We start from the raw sequence: 24,516 nt of genomic DNA, 5'->3' as shown, positions 1-24,516 counted from the left end.
GGTTTATTACCTTTTCTACGATGTTATGATATCTTAGGATGAATGGTACAGTAGAAAAATGTCATAACTCCACCCCTGGTCCGCCACAACTTAAAAAGGTGCGCGGATAGGCCTTAGGTTAGATCACATATTTTAATAGCTTTCTTTTTTTTTGTGAGAGAGATCTGACGTTCATAGTGACAGAACACTGTCCAAAAAGAAAAAAGAAAAAGAACAGAAGTCTCGCTAGACGAGATTTTCAATCTCGAGATTTCAATCTCATCTAGCCAGACTTCTGTTTTTTTTTTTTGGTTGCATAGTGTTCTGTCACTATGAACATCAGATCTAAACAAATAAATAAATAAAAAAGCTTTTAAAATATGTGATCTAACCTAAGGCCTGTCCGCTTCAACTTTAAGTGAGATTCCCCATTCTAGTGAATGAGGCAGCTTAGAGGGCTTTTAAGCTGTGGCGGACCAGGGGTGGAGTTATGAAATTTTTCTACGGTACCATTCATCCTAAGATATCATAACATCATAGAAAAGGTAATAAAACTTTAGTCCAAAATTCTCCTTTAATGGACCCCGAAGAGGGGTCGCTCATTCTTGATAGATTGATTTAATGAAAACACACTCTCTAGTGTTCAAGATGTAAAAATAGCACATGCTGATTTGTATGCATAACACTGATTCGCGCAGATGTTCATCCATGAGTGCCCTGAATTTGGCATGGTAGGCCACAGCTGACTGGCCGTGGTAAAAGTTATAGTATTTTCAATACCATACCTACAGTACTGTAGGTATGGTATTGAAAATACTATTGACTAGTTGGCAAATCTATAACATGTCCCATGCAAGCTCATTGTGTTGTAGTTCCCCTTTAGTGGTCTGCATTACTTTATATTCCAGCATCTCCAGTTCACTCAGGAGAGAGGCTCTTTGAAAGCCTTACATCTGACTTATGGTTCTAATTAGCTCGAAAGCTTTTTAAATCCCAGTTATCTGGAGCATACGGCTTGGGAGTTTCGATAGTCAGGGCTGATAACAGCTTTGAGAATGAGTGTGATTTGAGTTATTTTTATTCTGGGTTTATGTATATAAAACGTTTTTGTAACCATGGAGATGAAATAAACAATTGCTGCATCGTTCTGACAATAGAAATCTATTTGTGGGTGATAATGACACCTAATAAAGCAGCCAATCACAACAATCCAACAAAGTAAAGTGTCTCATCTACCAGGTTTTAATGGTCTTGTCTCGTAACAGTTATTCCCCTTATACCTTAGACCCAGTATTCCCTAAACAATGAACCACTAATTGAGGAATCACAGGAAAACATGAAAGCATTACAAGTAGCCTTTTAATACGATCTCCCCTGTCTCTCCTACAAGCCAGTGAATTGTATGGCTTCATTGTGTATTTCTCCAGTGACTTTCTCCCCCATGAACGTCTCCTGTTAAACTAAAGTCTTCATTTTGACACAGGGTGCCCACTGCAAACATGTCTCTCTGTCCTCTTTGTTCCTTCTGGACAGACCTGAACTGGCCATCAGGAGAGTTGTAATGAATCCCAGTGGACCGGTCCGTTCCAGTCTGAAGTGGATCAGTGGTGAGTTTAGCCATTTAGAGTTTAGTTTGAAAGGAAGTCTCTGAAACAGTGGTTCTCAAAGTGGGGTCTAGGGCAGGGGTTTTCAACCGGTGGTCCGCGGACCACTGGTGGTCCGCGGAGGTATTGCAGGTGGTCCCTGCAATACCTGCAATACCTACCTTTTTTTTAAACTTTTAATAACTTACAGGAGTTCTTACTGTATTGTGTGTGTGTGTAATATGAAATGTGAGCTTACCATAATCACAGTAATCCTTAATCATATTCCATCATATTCAAACAAAATCGCTGTATTTTATTAGATATTATATTGATACTATAGCTATTTTCTCCAGCTCCCTGTGGTACATGAACCCCCCACCACTATTGTGTGGGGTGGGTCTATGATGGACCCGCCACGCACAATAGTGGTGGTCCCCAGGTTGCTTTTAGTCAGGATGGTGGTCCCTGGGTCGAAATCAGTTGAAAACCCCTGGTCTAGGGACCTAATGGGGGCCTTGAGGGTGTTCGAAAGGGGGTAACTCTGAGAGTACACAAATGGAACCAAATCCATGATGGATTTGGTCCTCCCTGTATTAGGGGTCCTTGACATGCAACTGACTGCTCTAAAACACACTGACTACATGGCCAGTAAAAAAAAATGCATCTCAACTTGTATGAAACTTTCTGAGACTTCCTTGACTTGTCTGCATAAAACAACAGCAAGTCTATCTATGCATGATTACAGCATGAACACTCAGCTAAAACACTGAATCATTGTGTTGTGTTTATACCATCAAGCTGGACTGCTTCTAGACCAATAAAACAATAAAGAACAAAAGTCAGCAGCTAATTGAAGTGGTTGTTCGTCTGTTGATGCATTTTCACGTCCAACACTGACAGTCACTGACAGTCACACACATAATTACAGTGGATCCTCTCTCTCTCTCTCTCTCTCTCTCTCTCTCTCTCTCTCTCTCTCTCTCTCTCTCTCTCTCTCTCTCTCTCTCTCTCTCTCTCTCTCTCTCTCTCTCTCTCTCTCTCTCTGAGCCAGCAGGATTACCCAAGAGGCTGATTAATGTACATTTATGTGCGTCCATCTGTGGTCCATGCATCATGACTGAACATGTGAGAATAAAGTTGGTCTTTACTCTTTGATTTATTGTGATAAAACTCTGACCCCTGCAACAGCAGGGACTTTGTTTAAAGGGCGACTACATTATATATTTTTTAACATGAATCCCGGTAAGGACCGGTGAAAATGTAACATCACTTCCTAAATGTGTTTGTGTGTGTGTGTGTGTGTGTGTGTGTGTGTGTGTGTGTGTAAATTGGGAACAACTCTGCCAGCTTTAAAAGTGAAGCACGTTTTATCTTGCCCTTTAACCTATGTAAAAAAGAAAGTCTCGTCCTGTTATTACTTCTACATTTCAATAGTATCGGATCCTCAGTGAGCATGTTGTTTTGTGATCAGTATGGATTGGTTTACATTACTCAACGTTTGCTTGTAATGTCACTGATGTGACTTGAGGCTTATTGTGAAATTACACTAACCCTGTTCCCTTGTCCAGACGGGTGCAGGGGACCTCGGTACATCCAGTCCTGGAACCAGCAGCAGTAGCAGCATGGGGGCTTTGATAATGCAGGTCAGCGATGGAGTCCCACCTGCAGGGAATGATGATAAGAGGGGATGATAATATAACATTAATATTTAAAAGATATTTATTTTCTTTAAAACCTTGAACAATCTGCTTTCATAGTGATACCAATAAATAAGACCCTAACGTATACTACGATCGTTCCATGGATCCAAGCCAGACAACAATGATTTAATGATCATTCAAATAAACATGCTCTGAAAATGCACACGATCCACCCATCTGACCACTTAACACGACATCCACTCGGTTTGGGAGCCACTGCTCTAAGACGTTGTTTCAATTCCTAAAGGAGGACATAAAGCCAGCAGGGTCTCCTTCTCTGTGATGTTTCCATCACAGTTACCTCTCCTGCACTCAGAGCTCGATCCCACATTGTGTGTGTGTGTGTGTGTGTGTGTGTGTGTGTGTGTGTGTGTGTGTGTGTGTGTGTGTGTGTGTGTGTGTGTGTGTGTGTGTGTGTGTGTGTGTGTGTGTGTGTGTGTGAGTGACTGAAAGGAAGACATTATTATTATTATGAAGCCGAAGTACTTCAGGATACAGATCACGGATACAGGAAGCATCGTCTCCTCCATATGGTGACTGCCAATTATCACAGACACTGAACGGAATTAAGCCAATGCCTTAGCTCTCGGCTCGGGCATTCCAGCCCTCTCACAACTAATGTATGGACATTACCGAGGCTTCTAAAGATGAACACAAGCAGTTTGCATGTTTAACCAAGCTGTATAATAGCATCCTTGAGGCGTTGGTACTTTAGCACCTTGGTAAGGAATGCCTCCTCCAGACTGTGGTCAAATGTACATGCCACTATGTGACAGAGTTTCAGTAAATGGATTGTGGTCATGGTGCAGACAATGAGGAGGAAACGCGTGTGCGCGCGCGCGCACGCACACACACACACACACACACACACACACACACACACACACACACACACACACACACACACACACACACACACACACACACACAATGCTCTGATAGAACACAAGTAGGAGTTTGCTACTGACACCAAAGGATGTGAGTTAAGCGTCTGTGGGTGGAAACACCATCAGACCCTGCAGCTTTGTTGGCTTTAAGACGCCTTAATAACAGAGGGCAGACTGACACCATTTACAATAGATGTACTAGTGTCATCCAGGATCCTCCCTGACGTGGTAGAATAGACATTTGCATGGACTATTGAAAGGACATGCTTATCAAACCCTGACCCAAAATGGATTTAATATTTAATCTGATCTTTATCCCTACTGGCAAAGACAGCTTTCTTTCTGTTTGATAGCTGCTTTCACTTCACCTGTAACCCAAGGCTTGTTGGTAGAAAAAACGTTGAACACTTTTACATTAGATAACGGTTTCAACGCAACAGTTAATAGAGATCTTATCCAATATACTGTACTGTTCATGTCACTGTTATCTCCCTGAAACTGAGTCCAGGCAGTCAGTCCCCTCAGTAAACAAGTAGTCATCTCTCCACATGCCCCAATGACTAAGCTCTTTACCATGGGCGACTGGGCCTTCTGCTCTACTGCTCCACATCTGTGGAAAGCCCTCCGCGAACACCCGAGAGCCTTGGCATGGAAGCTTTTGGGAATCCCCTGATGTAAACAACCACATCAATAACATGTAATCTCATTAGGCAGGTGTTAAGGTACAGCAACTCACCACTAGCAGTTCAATATTAGGGCTACACACTCTCTCCTTAACCATTTATGTCTGGGGTGACACCACTCTCATTCACATAAAGCCTGACACCTGCACTAAATTTTTTTGCCTGACTTAACAGGATCTCTGTCCATTCTGACCAGTGAAAATCCATCCATTGGTGCGTCGGATAAAGGTAAAAACAATCAAGTCTCTGAGAAACCCCTCCAGGAATGAACGGTCATGCTTCATGTAGGTAGGTAGGTCATCAACCTTGTTTACCACAAGAACGCACATTTCCCATAACAAACAGTAGCTAACACGGGGTTGTAGCGCTGTCGTCTGTTCTGTCGGTTCTAAATCTGAGGACCCCCAGGGGTCCTTGAGAGGGTTCCAGGGAGTCCCCAGTTCAATGATTGATTGTTAGGAACCAAATGGACCCTTTACGGATCCATTTGTAGCCTACACTGTCGGAGTTGAATTGTCCTACTGCATATCAAACTGGGGGTCCTTGAAAATATAAAGTTTGAGAACCATTGCCTTACACAATATCCTCCTCTATGGGCCCTGTTCCGTATTTGGCACTTAATTTCAGGAGGAAGTTTAACAAGTGAGTCCAGTCAGTCCACTCCTCCCTGAACTTGTACCACTCTGCACACAATCATTAAAAACAACCAAGAAACGTCCTGTTTAATCCAGACATGATTGCACCACTTACAATGCTACTCAGCAGAGAAAACAACATGCCAATAAGAGTGCTTTAAACACATAAAAACAAGGTTGATACAAACGGAGACAAAATTACAGGTAAGTTAGTCACTGACAGGGTCAGTGCCATCCAGGTGGAGACCACTGCTTTAATGACAGATATCTTTAGATGACAGTGACATCACTCTGGATGCAGGCTGGCAGCAAATTAGACCAGGGGTCTTCAACAGGGGGTCCGGGACCCCTAGGGGGTCCTCAGAGCTACTATAGGGGGTCCGGCAAATATTTTGTGTGATACGATTTTTTTTTTTTACATGAACCACTTAGACCCTAGCACCCCTTTTCTGGGGAGAACTTTAGCCGGAAATAGCAGATCTACAACGCCTCGCAGCACGAGGCGTTGTGAGCTTGTAGATCGGCTATTTTTGGCAAAGAGGTATAGGTGTAGAGGGAAAAAAGAGCAGACCAGATTTAAAAAAAAAGTTTAATCTGAAGCACAATTTTATAGAGGGGGTCCCTGTTTTATCTTTCCCTCAGCTAGGGGGTCCTTGGCCTGAAAAACGTTGAAGACCTCTGAATTAGACTATTTCACAGTCAAATGGAAAATAATCTAGATTGACTGAGGCTTAATTACATGTCAAGTAGCCTGGTAACATGATAATGTGAATTAACGCGACCGGGATGGTTTACCAGGCTACATGTCAAGTACATTTTAATGTCTATATTGTAAATATCATTTCATGAGTGCTTGGTTACACTACACACCCCACAAAGCCTTGAATTCATGGAGATTTTGTTTAGCTTTTGACGCATTCCTGTGGCAATAATTTGATGACTCTTTGAGTCGGTCATCACATTATTGGCTGTGACAAAAACAAAGAAATCTCCATGAATTCAAGTCTTTGTGGGGTGTGTAATTGATGGAAAAAATGTCATTTTTGGGGTGAACTACTCTTTTAGACCCTAGTGTTCCTATTCTAGGCAAACATTAGGTGACAATAGGTTAACATTCACAAAAACAGCAGATCTACAAGTTCTGAGTTTGTAGATCGGCTATTTTCAGCAAAGAGATTTGGTGTAGAGGGAAAAAATGTGGGGTCCAAAAGCCCCCCGGTCACTGAACACTGAAGTATAGTGTTTAATTGGCTCTATGCACAGCAGCCATATTGGGAATTAATTGGGCCCCTTCCTTACTTCCTTCACAGGTGTTACCAATAATACTAATTAAGGCTCTTTTCCATTTAGTGTGGTACAGTGGTCTCTTATTTTCAAGTATCCCCATAACTCTGAGAGTTACACACCCACCATAAGGGGCCATTTGGGAACCAAAATGGAGTGTTTCTAGTGGGCCAACATGCACAATATCAGCACCCTGGCCAGAATGGAACAGAGCGTTCATTAGTATCATTGGTAACACCTGTGAAGGAAGTAAGAAGAGGCCCAATTTCTTTCCAATATGGCTGCTGTGCATAGAGCCTATTGTAAATGTCTGAGTTTTTCTTCAGTAAGCAGACCATATGCTGTCTGGGATAAAAAGGAAACGTCTTTGACATCAAGGTCATCATTTGAGAATGAATCAATGTCCAAATCTGTCCTTACATGAGTACTTCCTGCATGGGGTTAGCCTGACATTAACCACACTCTATCTCACTTTCAACTTGAAACGTCTTTCTTTGTCCATGTGCCACTGAGGATAATTGGGATGTGGTCATAAACTCTAAGAGTCTGAACCACAGAAAAACTACTGTTGAGAGGATGCTCTGACATGCTCTGTCCTTCCTGCTTTTAATCAGTGGTGTAAAAAGTATTGAAATGTTCTACTTAAGTAAAAGTATCAATACTGCAATGTAGTAATACTCTGTTACAAGTAAAAGTCCAGAATTCAAAATTTACTTGAGTAAAAGTACAAAAGTATTAGTATCAAAATGTACTTAAAAGTACCAAAAGTAAAAGTACTCATTATGCAGAATGTCCCATTTCACAAGTCTTCAAATGTATAAAATCTTTTGAAAATAGCAGATCTACAGGCATTGATAGCTTGTAGAACGTCTATTTTCAAATGGACAAAATGTATATAGGGCTGAAGTGGTTAATGTACGTTTTGTGATAATAATCAAAAGTTTTCAAATGATTGTAGCGGAGCAAAAGTACAATATGTGCCTCTGAGATGTAGTGGAGTAGAAGAAGGAAATACTCAAGTACAAATACCTAAAAAATGTACTCAAGTACAGTACTTAAGTAAATGTACTTATTTACTTTCCACCACTGCTTTTAATGTGTCCCGGAACAGAGCCAGCACTTCTTATGATTTCGTAAAGGAATGGGAGGAATGTATGTTGATTTAGAAACTCTCACCTGAAATGAATCAACAGAGACTCACAGTAATGCTCTAAGCAGACAATGGTCCTTTTATAATATCTCAGCTGATACCAACAATAAGCCAATAAGCAAAAAGTAGGTTGGAGGCTACTTACTTATACCTTCCTGCTGTACTTAATTACTTTTATAATGAAATTCATTCTCACAAGTTTAAATAACTCTACGTCTGTCGACTCAACTTACTTGCTACTTTTACTTAAATGCAGTGGTGGAAAAAGTACTCAAATGCTTTACTTATACTGCATCTAATTGTACTTGATTAAAAGTACAAAAATATTGGCATCAACATGTAGTTAAAGTACCAAAAGTAAAAGTACTAAAATGTTTGAAAATAGCAGATCTACAAGCTCACACCACGTTGCGATGTGACGCGTTGTGAGCTTGTAGATCTGCTATTTTCAAATAGCCTACGTATAAAATAGGGCTAAAGTGGTTAATGTATGTTTCATAATGTCATAATTTATATCTGAAAATGAACTAGTAACTAAAGTTTTCAAATAATTGTAGCGGAGTAAAAGTACAATATTTGCCTCTGAGATGTAGAGTAGAAGTAAAAGTACTGAAAACTGGAGTAAAGTACAAATACCTCAACATTGTACTTAAGTAAATGTACTTTCCACCACTATTTAAATGCAAAATCAGAGTACTTTTTTCCAGGAACTGCCAGCTGGTGCCAGGGATCAATGCAGTGGTCAGTGTGCCATCTGTCAGTCTTTAAAAGACACTGACAATAGGCTCTATGCACAGCAGCCATATTGGAAAGAAATGGGCATCTTCCTTACTTCCTTCACAGGTTTTACCAATGATACTAATTGAGGCTCTGTTCCATTTAGTGTAGCACAGTGGACCCATCATCATTTATTTAACTCACGACCATGTTCACATGGTATGGAGCACAGATATCATACATTTTCATTTCATAATATTCATACATACATAGCAAAAGGCGAGCCTTACTTAAACAGAGGTAGAACATTTTTCAGAAAAGCACCTAATTTATAAATAACGCTTTGCTTATCACATTGCAATAGTAGAATTAATTTCTGCATAGATGGGCGAGTTATATAGTACTTTGGCAGATATTTTTGTCTAAGACTCATAATGGTAGTGTTTTTACACTCAAATATAACATGAAACTCATCTCCAACTTGATTTCCATTGCATAGATTGCATAGCCTCTGGCTTCTTTCAAGTCCTCTATATCTACCAATGATCTTTGGGATTCTTGTGTTGTTCACCCTGAAATTACAAATGGCCTGTCTATTCTTCTGGTTGTCACACAACAGATATTTTTCCAACTTAAACTCTTGCTTATACTCAACATAAATGTCACATGATGTCATATTATTAAGTTCACTTTGCCACTTTTGCAGGAACTGGTCTTTCAACCTTTGTTCGACTGTTCGTTTCAACCATTCACTGTTATTACAATTCTGTGTCAGCCATATGTAAGACATACCACAGTCGTCCAATATGTGCTTTACCTGCGAAACCCATGGTGACGTGTATACACCTGTATTAAACAGGTTAAGCAGACAGTCATACATTATACGACTCAATTTGCTCTCTTTCCCTTCAAGCAACCGGGCCCAATAGCCAATGAGTCTTTTTTTAACTAGAATACAAATTGGGTACCTCCCCAGCTCTCCATACACCATATTACTACATGTGGTTGTTTTTACTTTTAGGATATACTTAAGGAATTTAAGATGTAATTTTTCTAATATTTCAATTTTTTCGAACCCCCAGACTTCACAAGTGTACAACATGACTGGTGAAACCAACTTGTCAAAAAGATCTAGTGCAACATTTACTGGTAAATCAAAATTTCTACATTTACAAAGGAGGGAATACATGGCACGTGAGGCCTGCTTATGCAGCTCTTCAATAGCAATCTTAAATGAACCATTATAATTCATAGTGATTCCGAGATACTTAAAGCTATGGACGACTTCTAGATTGTCTCCATTACAGGAAAACTTTAATCTGCTGGCGTCAGCCTTTCTACCTCCAAATACTGTTACCTTTGTTTTTTCACTGTTGATCTTTAGTTTCCACTTTTCACAGAAGCCACACATGTGGTCAATTGCCTTCTGTAAACCCTCCTTCGTATTTGACATGACGATCGTGTCGTCCGCATACAATAACAACATGAGCTGTAGGTAGTTATCAATCGTTTCATCATTAAAATGTATCGGCTGACAGCCATTGTGTCTGAGGTATTCCTCCAGGTCATTAATAAATAAAGCGAACAGTAAAGGTGATAGGTTTTCCCCCTGTCTTACTCCTGCTAAACTTACAAAAAACTCTGACTTCATGCCGTTTACAAAGACACATGATTTAACGTTTTTATACATATTCTTTACTACAGCCATAAATTTGCCCTTGATTCCTACCGCTGATAGTTTAAACCAAAGAGCATCCCTCCAGACTGTATCAAATGCCTTACTATAATCTATAAATGAACAAAATAATCTCTTCTTTTTAAGACAAAATAAATCAACAATATGTTTCAGGACAAAAATATGGTCACTGGTGGAATAATTCTTTCTGAATCCTGCCTGAGTTTCCCTCAAGATAGAACTGTCCTCACAGAATATAATCAATCTTGTATTTAGTATATTTGTGAACAATTTACCCAAACAGCTCAAAAGTGTAATCCCTCTATAATTATCACAGTCGGCAGTATTGCCTTTCTTCTTGAAAATTGGTACAATCAAACCAAGCGTCCAATCTTCAGGAAAGGTACCGGAGTCAAGGATCTTGTTAAACAAGGATACATACAATGGCATGAGTATATTTACTGAACTTTTGATATACTCGTTCAGAATTTGATCACTTCCTGCTGCCTTACCATTTTTTAATTTTGAAACAACCTCCCTGATTTCCTGCTCTGTGAAGTTTGCATTTAGAATACTATTGTCATGGGAGTATGCTTCGGAATCAACTTCCGGTATCTGACTCATTTGCACTTCCCAGTCAGATAATATTTTAAAATGCTCATGAAAATCTTCCAGTGAAATTGGGCAGTGCTCCTTTTTTCTATCAGTACCACTAAGCATCTTCCAAAAAATCTTTGGGTTTTTAGACTTCATACTCAACAATTCCTTGTTCAATTTATTTTTGTGCTCTCTCTGGGCTTTGTACATCTCTCTCTTATATTCTTTACTTTTTATCCTTGCATTTTCGATATTAGCCTCATTTCTGTGTACTTTAAGCATTCTTTTTGCTTTGAGGTATTTTTGCCTTTTTAATCTGCATTCTTTATCAAACCACACTGCGTTTTTATTTACTTTCTTGCCCTTTCTGTGTCGAGCCACTGTTTTAGGAAATGTGGCTGCTGCGCTACTAATCAAAATACTACAGGCTTCTTTTGTCATTTCATCTACTGATAGGTTTTCTTGGTCAAGCAACAATTTATTCAGCTTATCAAGCTGAATGTTTTTTATGTACTCATCTATCTTGTGTGCATCCCATTTACCAATTTGTTGACTTCCACTATTTACAGTATGTTCCATGGGGCCCTCGACCTCCAACACTCTTGTGAGAGTGTACCATTTGTACACTCTCACTCTTGTACACTCTTGTACACTCTTGTACACTCCCCCATTTGTACACTCTCAGAGTTACACACCTTTTAAGGGGGCATTTGGAACCCCCTCAAGGAACCATGAGGGCCTGGACCACACTTTGAGACCCACTGGTGTAGCAGAGTCTTTCCAGTGAGACAAAATGCACACTATCAGCAGCACCCTGCCTCTGTTTGACCAGAATGGAACAGAGCCTTCATTAGTGTCATTGGTAACACCTGTGAAGGAAGTAAGACGAGGCCCAATTTCTCTCCAAAATGGCTGCTGACAGTGCATAGAGCCAATTCTCAGTAGCAAAACAGAAGTGTAAATATGAGACACTTATTACCTGAGGCGTCTCCATTTAGACAGAGCTCTGTTGACAGTCTGTGCCTGCCACCATCATGCAAGCCCTACTAGACGATCCATGATAACCTGTTGCCATCATGCCAGCCCTACTAGATGATCCATGATAACCTGTTGCCATCATGCCAGCCTTACTCGATGGTCCATGATAACTGCAGCTGTGTAGTGGAGGGAGAACAGTGTGTGAAATGCTGGACAAACTAAATTAATATCAATAAAATAAAAGGACATGTTTTTCTTTCATGATAAAAAAAGTAAATATTTCATGCCATCTGGCAAGATGCCGACTGCATAGAACAGACAGACCACTCATTAGACACGCTAATGTAATGTGTGTTTGATGTAGGAGACAAATGTAAAAACTAGAAAAAGTGCTCCTCGGAGCACAGGTCTCCGCCAGGTCAGGTGCGTTATTGTGGCCTCCTGGCAGTGGCGTGCACATACATTTTGAGGGCCAGGTGCTCAAGTAAATTATATTTTTTTGTTTACTTGGTCTGCTCTTTTTTCCCTCTACACCTATACCTCTTTGCCAAAAATAGCCGATCTACAAGCTCACAACGCCTCGCGCTGCGAGGCGATGTGGGCTTGTAGATCTGCTATTATTGGCTATTTTTAACTTCTCCTCAGAAAAGGGATGCTAGGTTTCGAGTGGTTATGGTAAAAAGAAAAATCATATCACATAAAGATTTGGCGGACCCCCTGTAGTAACTCTGAGGACCCCTTAGTGAAGACCCCTGCTGTAAACTGGAAAAAAAAAACATGTTTTTTTCTTCTTTTTTTCAAAAGGGCACTTCTGGTCAAGAGGGCAAATGGCAGGTGCTCTAGCACCACCTAGAGTCTATCTGTGCACGTCCCTGCCTCCTGGTGGCGCTATAACAGGCCCATATGAAAAATTTGAGGAAGAGGTTCTGAATTGGCATCCAGGGAGTGTGTGTGCACAGTTTCGCAGCGACCGGGCCAACGGTGCCGGAAATTAGCTGCTAACGGACGGAAAGGACACGCACACACACGGACGGACGGACGGACGGACGGACAGGGTGCAAAACATTCTCTCTCGCCATGCCTTTCGGCCTGGCGGAGGCAATAAATAAATAAACTGAACAGGTGTGACAAGCGCCTATTTACATATTGGGGATCCTGCTGCAACAAGTTCTCTGAGCCAACATTGGAAAACAAGCCTCTCAGGGTTTGTCACAGATAACACAAGGAACATAATGGCTTGGCAGCAAGTCTCCATTCAGAATAAAAATGTTCTCGGATCGACACCCTATTGATTACAGCCTCCTATCTACTCCTACAGGACCTCTACTGCACCCATGCATTAATCCACAAGATTAGATACTTTCATTTTTGTATTCATTAAAATGTTCATAATTTCCTTACAACTCAACCCGGCAGACTAAAGGCTCCAGCATGCAGTGCAGAATCACAGTGGAAGGCTCCTAAATCCCTCTTTGAAACATGAAGTCAGCAGATAATGCTGTTATTGCAGTTCCAGTATGTGGTGCTGCTGGCCTCTCTGTCCAACGGTGCATCATTAAAGCCAGTGGACGTGACATTGGATCATGTTGGCCACCCTCTCAAGCAGCCCAGTTGGTTGGAGAACAACTTCCTTTCTAGAATAATCACTTTGGCTGACATTCTGTGCAAACCATGAAACATGGTTTCTACCACATGTGTCCGTGGAGAAATACCATAATTAACTTGTGGAAGAAGCTGACATATAAAAATGTACTCTGCTAAGCAGTTCTGGGAGCACTGCAAGTGCTTTAGTAACTCCCTTGTCTTTATTACACTGTGTGTGTGTCTGTCTGTCTGTCTGTCTGTCTGTCTGTCTGTCTGTCTGTCTGTCTGTCTGTCTGTCTGTCTGTCTGTCTGTCTGTCTGTGTGTGTGTGTGTGTGTGTGTGTGTGTGTGTGTGTGTGTGTGTGTGTGTGTGTGTGTGTGTGTGTGTGTGTGTGTCTTCGAACTTTTTACTGTGCGTAGTTCTTTGTCTAAGTCACAGTATGCTACTTCACTCATTCTCTCTGCTTTTGCTGCTATGACCTGAATTTTAAGGTTTATCTTATCTGCTATTATCTGTGTCTCCATATTCTCTTGTTTTATGACACAAAAGACTGGGATAAAACTAAATTACATTTTACAATTTGCTGCAGGAGAGGAATGAAAAATATAACCCACACTATGACATCAATACAACTATAAAATAGAGATCTTCATTTGTAAACTCTGCAGAAGTGGTCTTCAAAGGAGACTTTGAGGGGCTTCCATGTGTTACCCAGCCAAATACGTAGTTTAATCTAACTATAATTCAATTTACTTCAAATTATTAGAATACTATATTTATTTAAATTAAATTAAATAAACACTGAGGATTCTACTGAGAGCACACACCCCAGCACGCACATGCACACACTCATGATTTGAGGCATTTTGTTCCAAAAATGTGTTTTGCTAAATTAGACCTGCTGGTGGCGCTATAACAGGCCAATGTGAAAAGGGTGGCATTTCTTCCTCGGCCTAGTGGGAATGTGCGTGCAAAATCTCACGGAAATTGCAAGCTGTGTTCATGATTTGAGGCATTTTGTTCAAAACTGAGCACTCCTGCAAACTTTGGAAGCCATTTTTAGCCAATCAGGATGGAATATGAAAAATCTGAAAGACGCATTTTGTGTAATGACTATAGAGATACTGTGTACCGATTTGCGTGACGTTTGGACAAAATCCGTAGGAGTACTGTCAAAAAATGTGTTTTGCAAAAAGCGGCCTCCTGGTGGCGCTATAACAGGCCCATGTGAAACATTTGGGGCAAAGGTTCTGAATTGGCATTCAGGGAGTGTGTGTGCACAGTTTTGCTGCGATCACGCCAACAGTGCCAGAGATAACGTGTTCACAGATGGACACACTCACACACACACGGACGGACGGATGGACAGGGTGCAAAACATACTCTCTCGCCATGCCTTTCGGCCTGGCGGAGACAATAAGTAAACTCTAGAATGTCTGTTATTTTGAGATGACACTGCCTGAGGCTTTCTCAGTGTGCTGCATGCTAGCATCACTCACTTGTTGCGACGGTAGAGAGCCATGCACGCCACTCCCAGAAGACAGATCCCTGAGGCGATGCTGAAGATGGACAGCACCTGCCTCTGGTAGGTCTCACCACTCTCTGCAGGAGAGACCCAGGAGAGACCAGACATGATGTTACTCAATTTACACACTCTCACACAAACCATGGTGGGCTGTGGCAGTGGAGGATTGGAATGAAAGACATTAACATATTCAACATGTGTGTGTGTGTGTGTGTGTGTGTGTGTGTGTGTGTGTGTGTGTGTGTGTGTGTGTGTGTGTGTGTGTGTGTGTGTGTGTGTGTGTGTGTGTGTGTGTGTGTGTGTGTGTGTGTGTGTGTGTGTGTGTGTGTGTGTGCGCGCGCGCGCGCGCCTATGTATGTGTATGCATATAGAACCAGAAAAAGACAGACAGTAAGATAGCTGATAGCTGCGGTTAGGGTTAGGGTGAGGGTTAGGTATAGGGTTCGTTAACGTCGGAAAGGCGACATGTCGGAAAGCCGCCATGTAACCGTAAGAAAGACAGCATTTAGATATATAGAGACAGTGTGTAAGAGAGACAGAGTTGAGAGGTAGACAGTATATAGGAGAGACATACAGTCGGAAAGCTGAGAGGGAGACCATGTAGGAGAGACATACAGTAGGAAGGCTCAGAGGGAGACAGGGTCTGAGATATAGACAGTAGAAAAGCTGAGAGGGAGTGTAGAAGAGACATGCAGTAGAAAAGTGCAATATGCCCTTTCCCCCTGTAATATTATTATTCATTACATAAATATAATGGTCCTCTAATGTTCTACCCTTTCTACTGATTGAAATATGCTGAGGTTCTTTGGAGAATGTCATATTTAATTTGTTACCATGCCCATTCGGATAACAGCACTTCTCTTCACCAAGTTAAACAGTGCAGAGAAATAAAAGCAATCATTAACAATTCAACAGCTATTTGAGAGGAATGACTTGTACTTTTGGCTTTTAGTAAAGCCCACTCAACAGAGCATTTTCCATAATACTATCACTGCGAGATCAATGTACATACAAATAAAACTGCAGGCTTGCAGGTTGGACAGATGAAGTTATCTGTGCACAGCCAGTCACTACCAGTTTCCACTTTTCTGTCTTTTGCCCTCATACATTTTGGAGTGTCATAAGTATTACATTTAATTTCACTTCTGCCCTGACAGGCTCATAGGTGTGAAACATTCGCGTGACGGTTCCGTCCTGAAGTTTGGATGTGAATGTTCCTGACAGTAGAAGGTGCCAAATGAATACTAACTAAGTGAAGTGCATGAAAGTAGAGCCTGCAAACCTGAAGTCATGTTTAATATTTTATTTAAGTGTCAAACAAAGTTTCAATCCATAGTGGATCTTCATCAGGTCAAACCTGCTGCAGTTTGACCTGATGAAGATTCACCATGAACTGAAACACTGTTTGAGGTCTGAATGAAGCAAATCTTCCTGAATGACAACGGTCTTGTGAGAGCCAGCAGATCTTGTACATCTGGGCTGTAAACACAGACTCCAACGACTCCCGTCTTTCCTGACTCTTCAATAGGTTGATTATCAGCTGGTAGTGATGGATGCATAATTCTTCCAATCATTTGGAGCTTCTTGGGTGTATTTCCCATGTTATCTTGTTTTATTACACGGCTTGGTTGAATGCTCGATTATGATTGGTCAGTCATCGGTCATTTATTTCTGGATAATGACCGATGAGCTCTATAACGGACCGCTGTGTAATCAGAGACTCAGAGCACCTGCTCGTGCCAACCTGCGCTGCTTGGTTTTATGCTTTATCCAACATGACAGCCATGTAAACAAACAACTAAACGTTGCTCTCAAGAGTGTTTTTGAAAACATTTGAAGTGAGAAATAGACGATGCAATAATCGAAAAGTTATTCTATTTGATCCTCTACACTTCCTTGTTTATCGTAGCACAACAACGGGGGAATACCAAAACGCTCGCCCCAAAACACAGTCGCCCTGGGGCAAATCCGGCGGTATTTCAGGCAAATCGGCGGTATATAGAATGGGGGGCGAGTGTGTTTTGGGGCGAGTTTTCCCGTTACCTTGTGGAATACTGTCATTTGTTTTCCAAGGCGAACTTGTCCGCCCAGCCCAATACCTATGGAATGCTTTCATTGCTGTAAGCAAGGAAATACTTTGTTTTGTTGTTACTTTTGTGTACATTTATTTATGTATGTATTAAGTAGCCGTGTAATAAGCGGGATAATGCATGGGGAGGTGGTCATTATTGAAATTTAAAGCCCCTCAGGGTGGTTATGCACCGAGGCGGAGCCGAGGTGCATAATCACCCTGTCAGGCTTCAAATTTCAATAATGACCACCTCCCCATGCAGTAGATGGTTCTAATGAGCTGGAGCTTTCTGTCTTTCTCTATCAATATCCATGTGTTTTTCCTCACTCCAGTAAAACATAGCAGATCTACAAGCTCATAGCGCGGCACTCGGTGCCGCGCTATGAGCTTGTATATCTGCTATTTTTGAATAGCCAAAGAAACCTTAAAATGACTTTCCTTCCCGGCCTTAAAGGGTTAAACCTACAGTTGTGATGCAACATGAGGCAATAGTCCACCCAAGCAGTATAGTTTTATGCAGATCCTAAACATAATAGATAAGTAGGTCAGGCGGTGAATAAAACCGTGAGTGCATGGTGCGATGTAACAAATACTATATCTGCACACTGGAATGTAAGCACCCTTGCTTATTATGTATGTCTTACTCAGTCTATAGCGGCGTACAGGTCAACCTGAAACCATCAGAACCCCTGCGTTTATCTGCAGGTCGGGGCAGGTGAGGGTCGACTGAGGAGAGTACTGAGATGCAGGTCAACATAGTTATAGAATACATTTAAATTAGATTCATTCTGTTAAGTTCTCTAGGCTTTCTGCCTATTTTGCACTTGCTGAGTGAGAGAGAGATAGGGAGAGAGCATGAGAGAGACAGGGAGAGAGAGAGAGAGAGAGAGAGAGAGAGAGAGAGAGAGAGAGAGAGAGAGAGAGAGAGAGAGAGAGAGAGAGAGAGAGAGAGAGAGAGAGAGAGAGAGCTGTACGCTATTAATAGCAGATTTATTTTGATTCTTGTTTATGTTTTAACAGCTTCCATATGCAGTAGATTATACAGGCTACTGAATATGTATTCATGCCTCTCTCCATGGTGCTGAATAAGCAAATTGCCTGAGGCCAGATCAACATAGCCCAGGGGTGGGCAACTATTTCAGGCTTGAGATCTACTTACCCCTTTGAGGTGGCACTGCATGGGAACCAGCTGCAGGCTGGTTTAGCTGCTGGTTGGTTGGTGAATCCCTACTTTGACCTGAACGCCTGTGTGAGAAAACACGAGTGTGAATGGAACACATGAGGTCATGAATGATGAATGGGGGGGAAAGCAGAGCTTTGTGGGTGTTGCCCACCGTGGCTGGGGTGCCTTCTGTCATAGGCTCTATGCACAGCAGCCATATTATCACTTTCTTCACAGGTGTTACCAATGATACTAATGAAGGCTCTGTTCCATTTAGTGTAGCACAGTGGTTTCCACGACCCCCATAACTCTGAGAGTGTACACTCTCAGAGTTACACACCCGCAAGGGGCCATTTGGAAGCCCATGAGGGTCCCTGGACCCCAACTTTAGACCAGCTGGTGTAGCAGAGTGTTTCCAGTGAGCCAACATGCACAACATCAGCACCCTGACTCTGTTTGACCAGAATGGAACAGAGCCTTCATTAGAATCATTGGTAACACCTGTGAATTTCTTCATAATATGGCTGCTGTGAATAGAGCCTATTATAAAAGAAACAAGTTTGAATAGGGACAGTTAAGTTTTGGTGACGGTCCAAAATGTCCTGACCTCTCTTGTGTCCTTTTAGAGGCAAAACTGTGAGCAATTCCTCTGGTGCAACACAAGGTTGCAGTGACCGTGTTAACTTCACTGCAAAGTGTGTTTGTGAAAACAGACTGCTGTGTTGCTGCTTGACATTTCCTTCACCTTTAATTTCCTCAGTTCACTGCCAGCATTGATTTGAACATGTACCCCCCCCCCCCCCCCCCCCCCCAAACATTAGGGCTCTTTCATCAATATTTTCATATTTTTACATGTCAACGGATGTAAACTAGAGAAGCTGTGGCTCAGGAGGTAGAGTGACTGTCTTGGAATCGGAAGGTTCGCGGCTTTATCCCTGGTACGCACGCACGTGTACGCACACACACACACACACACAGCAGCAGTGTTAATTTTATCGACTAAAACGTGACAAAAAATGTTCGTCGACTACCTTTTTTCACTGACGAAGACTAAATAAAAACTAAATAAAAATCACGCTCCAAAAATAGCTGATCTACAAGATTGTAAATCGGCTATTTTCACATGCATCTAAGTATAAATCAGGCATACTAACGCCATCACGGCCCGTCAAAATACATTTTTGAACTAAAACTAGACTAAAAGTAAAACATTTCAGATGACTAAAATATGACTAAAACTAAATGGAATTTTATTCAAAAGACTGACTAAAACTAAAACTAAATTTGCTGTCAAAATCAACACTGCAGAAGTGTTTGCTTCCCTATCATCCTTACATCTCTCTCTCTGACAATACCAGGCTCCATGCAGATAGCATCCACCCCAGTGTTTCCATGGAAACTGGCGTGTGTGTGTGTGTGTGTGTGTGTGTGTGTGTGTGTGTGTGTGTGTGTGTGTGTGTGTGTGTGTGTGTGTGTGTGTGTGTGTGTGTGTGTGTGTGTGTGTGGAGATATGAAGTGATGTCATGTGGTCAATGGAACAATTCCTCACCCATGAACTCAATCCCAAGTTCATCCACTGCTTCCATCCAAGGTCAGGCAGCCAGAGAGAGAGAGAGAGAGAGAGAGAGAGAGAGAGAGAGAGAGAGAGAGAGAGAGAGAGAGAGAGAGAGAGAGAGAGAGAGAGAGGAAGGAAGGAAGGAAGGAAGGAAGAGAAGGAAAGAGAGAAAACAATTCAATTATTGCAGCTTGAAGCATTTCGAACTTCCTTTGTCCTCACTCACCAGAGCATATTGTTTGTTTGACCACTTCCTCTGACATCTTCCTGTCTTTTCTTTATCAAACAATGTGCAGACTCATCATCTTAACACACTTCTCCTTGTGGAGGTCTTTACACACCAACAAACTGCACTGACTGAACAGTGAATGGCTTGGTTTAATTTCAACTATCTTGATTCTTCGATTTTCTTACATTTTCAAGTAGTCACAGAATATTTATCTCCAGTATGATTGATCCCCAGATGGTTGCTAATCAGGGAGGGTTTCACCGTGCTTCCACAAAAAAATCATCTCGACCTCCCGTTCGCTTGTTATACACCATTAAAAATAGCATCTTTTGGCAAAAATACACAGTCGGGATACAGGATTTTTAAGTAAGAAGTTAACCAGGAAGTGAATGGAGTTACATTACTAAGTACAGTAAGTCCTTCCCTCAATCCCAGCGCTGGGGAAATGTATGAAGAGAAGCACTCATGTTCTTTTCATCGAAACAGCAGACTTTTTCACACCACAGTAATGTTTATCTGATTCCAATTCAAATTAAACCCTCACACTTTAATTGCTTTTTCTGACAGAGGTGGTCTGGGTTTTAAATAGAATGCTGCTGCAAGTCCTTTGCAGATTATTTGGTACACACACACACACACACACACACACACACACACACACACACACACACACACACACACACACACACACACACACACACACACACACACACACACACACACACAATGCCTAAGGGCCAACAAAGTCCATCTGTTAGAGAATGCGATTGGACTGCAACATGAGACGCTTTATAACTTCTGACTCTGAAGAAGATGTCTAAGAAGATAAACAAAAAAATGTGCATGGGTAAAGACCATGGCCTGGACAACTTAATGTCTTTTTAAACTTGAGGTAGGCGGTGATCACACAGAGATGCATCGCTACAGGACCCGACACCTTCATAAACATCTTAACACATTACCCACCAAGGACGCAGATTTGAGTTCTATTAAATGCATCACTTGCTCGCCAAAAACGCAGATATGCATTCTATGTTCTAATTATTATTTTTAGAAACTTCCTCAAGGGGCGCTCTAACACAGCTTAGGACGTCTGCTCGCGTTATAAATGTTATTGTTATTTCCGGATCCCTCCCCCAACCCATGGGGTCTTTTTATTTTTTACATTTTTGTACACAACGTGGCTTCCACGGCGTTTCAAATATAGTCTATTTAAGGTAATGAACGCTGGCAAGGGGATAAAAACAATGTTTAATACCTTGGCGGGTAATGTGGTAATATCCAGCAGTTAGACGCCCCTGGTCCTGTGCATTATGCACGCCAAGTTTGAAGTTGATCGGTCGGACATTTCTTGAGATATGCAAAGAACAGATACGCACAGGTGCGGAGGTTTCATGCATTTATAGTGAGAGTAGCTCCAAAATAAAGACAAATGACTCGATCTGACCTCTGGGTGGAGCTGGTGGGTTCAGGACAGGGTTTTGCGAAAGGTTAATGGAGAATAGCAATGGCGGCCATTTTGTTTACCGGCTCTGGTTCCACAGATAGAAAGTCCATTCATTCAGCCCATAGAGATTTCCGATAATATTCAGAGATGGGAAAAGTACTGACATTCTGTACTCGAGTAGAAGTACAATTACTTGTGTAAAAAACTACTTTGGTAAAAGTAGAAGTACTCATTCAAATAATTACTTGAGTAAAAGTAAAAAAGTACAGGCTCTGAAATGTACTTTCTGAGTAAAAGTAAAAGTATTTTTACCGGATGTTTCTGTGCATTAAACTTAAAAGATCCCCACCAAACACACGTCTTAAAACCGGCCCAACATTATATATTTGAAAAACGGTCTTAAGTAAAGTAAAGTATACATGATGTGAATATGCACGGTACATCATTATCAGACTTAATTTATCCTTAAACTTCTAGTTTATGCCCCAAAATGACTGGATATACAGGTTTTGTAGCAATTTGTAGTAATTGTAGAAATATTAGACCTTAATTGTCGAATGTTTAAGCATGTTCTAATCATGTAGACTTTACTTTAGACCAGGGGTCTCCAACAGGGGGTCCGGGACCCCTAGGGGATCCTCAGAGCTACTATAGGGGTCCGCCAAATCTTTGTGTGATAGGATGTTTTGTTTTTTTACATTAACCACCTGAACCCTATAGCATCCCTATTCTCAGGGGAACATTAGCCGAAAATAGCTGATCTACAAGCTCACAACGCCTCTCGCTGCGTTGTGAGCTTGTAGATCAGCTATTTTCGGCAGAGGTTTGGTGTAGGGGGGAAAGGAGCAAATCAAGTACTAAGTAGCCTATTGAAGGTTTAAGTGGTTAAATGTCTGAAATTAACACGCAAAAAAATACACAACTGACAGTCTATGAAGCTATCTATGAAATCTATGAAAATGTTTAATCTGCAACACAATGTCATACAATATGTAGTGGGGGTCCCTGCTTCATCTATCTCTCAGCTAAGGGGATCCCTGCTTCATCTATCTCTCAGCTAAGGGGGTCCCTGCTTCATCTCTCTCTCAGCTATGCTTCTTCTCTCTCTCAGGGGGTCCCTGCTTCATCTCTATCTCATCTAAGGGGTCCCTGCTTCATCTCTCTCTCAGGGGGTCCCTGCTTCATCTCTATCTCAGCTAAGGGGTCCCTGCTTCATCTCTCTCTCAGCTATGGGGGTCCCTGCTTCATCTCTCTCAGCTATGGGGGTCCCTGCTTCATCTCTCTCTCAGCTAAGGGGTCCCTGCTTCATCTCTCTCTCAGCTAAAGGGGTCCCTGTTTCATCTCTCTCTCAGCTAAGGGGTCCCTCATCTCTCTCTCAGCTAAAGGGGTCCCTGCTTCATCTCTCTCTCAGCTAAAGGGGTCCCTGCTTCATCTCTCTCTCAGCTATGGGGGTCCCTGCTTCATCTCTCTCTCAGCTATGGGGGTCCCTGCTTCATCTCTCTCTCAGGTAAGGGGTCCCTGCTTCATCTCTCTCCCAGCTAAGGGGGTCCCTGCTTCATCTCTCTCAGCTATGGGGGTCCCTGCTTCATCTCTCTCTCAGCTAAGGGGTCCCTGCTTCATCTCTCTCTCAGCTAAAGGGGTCCCTGTTTCATCTCTCTCTCAGCTAAGGGGTCCCTGCTTCATCTCTCTCTCAGCTAAAGGGGTCCCTGCTTCATCTCTCTCTCAGCTAAAGGGGTCCCTGCTTCATCTCTCTCTCAGCTAAAGGGGTCCCTGCTTCATCTCTCTCTCAGCTATGGGGGTCCCTGCTTCATCTCTCTCTCAGCTATGGGGGTCCCTGCTTCATCTCTCTCTCAGCTAAGGGGTCCCTGCTTCATCTCTCTCTCAGCTAAAGGGGTCCCTGCTTCATCTCTCTCTCAGCTAAAGGGGTCCCTGCTTCATCTCTCTCTCAGCTAAAGGGGTCCCTGCTTCATCTCTCTCTCAGCTATGGGGGTCCCTGCTTCATCTCTCTCTCAGCTATGGGGGTCCCTGCTTCATCTCTCTCTCAGGTAAGGGGTCCCTGCTTCATCTCTCTCCCAGCTAAGGGGGTCCCTGCTTCATCTCTCTCTCAGCTAGGGGGTCCCTGCTTCATCTTTCTCTCAGCTAAAGGGGTCCCTGCTTCATCTCTCTCTCAGCTAAAGGGGTCCCTGCTTCATCTCTCTCTCAGCTATGGGGGTCCCTGCTTCATCTCTCTCAGCTATGGGGGTCCCTGCTTCATCTCTCTCTCAGGTAAAGGGTCCCTGCTTCATCTCTCTCTCAGCTAAAGGGGTCCCTGCTTCATCTCTCTCTCTCAGCTATGGGGTCCCTGCTTCATCTCTCTCTCAGCTATGGGGGTCCCTGCTTCACCTCTCTCTCAGGTAAGGGGTCCCTGCTTCATCTCTCTCCCAGCTAAGGGGGTCCCTGCTTCATCTCTCTCTCAGCTAGGGGGTCCCTGCTTCATCTTTCTCTCAGCTAAGGGGGTCCCTGCTTCATCTCTCTCTCAGCTAAAGGCGTCCCTGCTTCATCTCTCTCTCAGCTTAAGGGGTCCTTGGCCTGAAAAACTTTGAAGACCCCTGCTTTAGACCATTTCCCCCCATTTTTTTTTTTTTTACAGTTTGAACAAAATATTTTACATTGAGGTGCCCAGATGTCTGTAGTGCCCACCTATCCTGTGACTGTTACCATAAGATAGATACCATACAGACAGACAGACAGACAGACAGACAGACAGAGCAAGAGATGGCATTAGCTCCGACGGAACCTCTCCCTCCGCTGTGTAGCTCCGAGATGAGGTTCCTCGTTAGCTAATGCCGTCTGTTTTCGAAATGGTCGCACGTCATCCACTTAACATGTTTCTTACCCCTTTCTGCACATCGTATCCAAAAAGCAAAGCATTTCCGCCACTCTCACAGATGTATGAAAATTTAATTGCTGTTCTACCAACTGGCTATGGGAAGAGTGCATGCTTCGGTTTGTTCGGACACTTAATCGACATGGTAAGTTTTTTTTTAATCCAATTGGCATTTATAATTAAACAAATAATTATCTGAGCATCAT

The sequence above is a fragment of the Gymnoscopelus microlampas genome, assembly GCF_963454915.1.
Source record: "Gymnoscopelus microlampas genome assembly, chromosome: 14".
In the NCBI taxonomy this organism is placed as follows: Eukaryota; Metazoa; Chordata; class Actinopteri; order Myctophiformes; family Myctophidae; genus Gymnoscopelus; species Gymnoscopelus microlampas.
Note: the sequence above shows the minus strand (reverse complement) of the source record.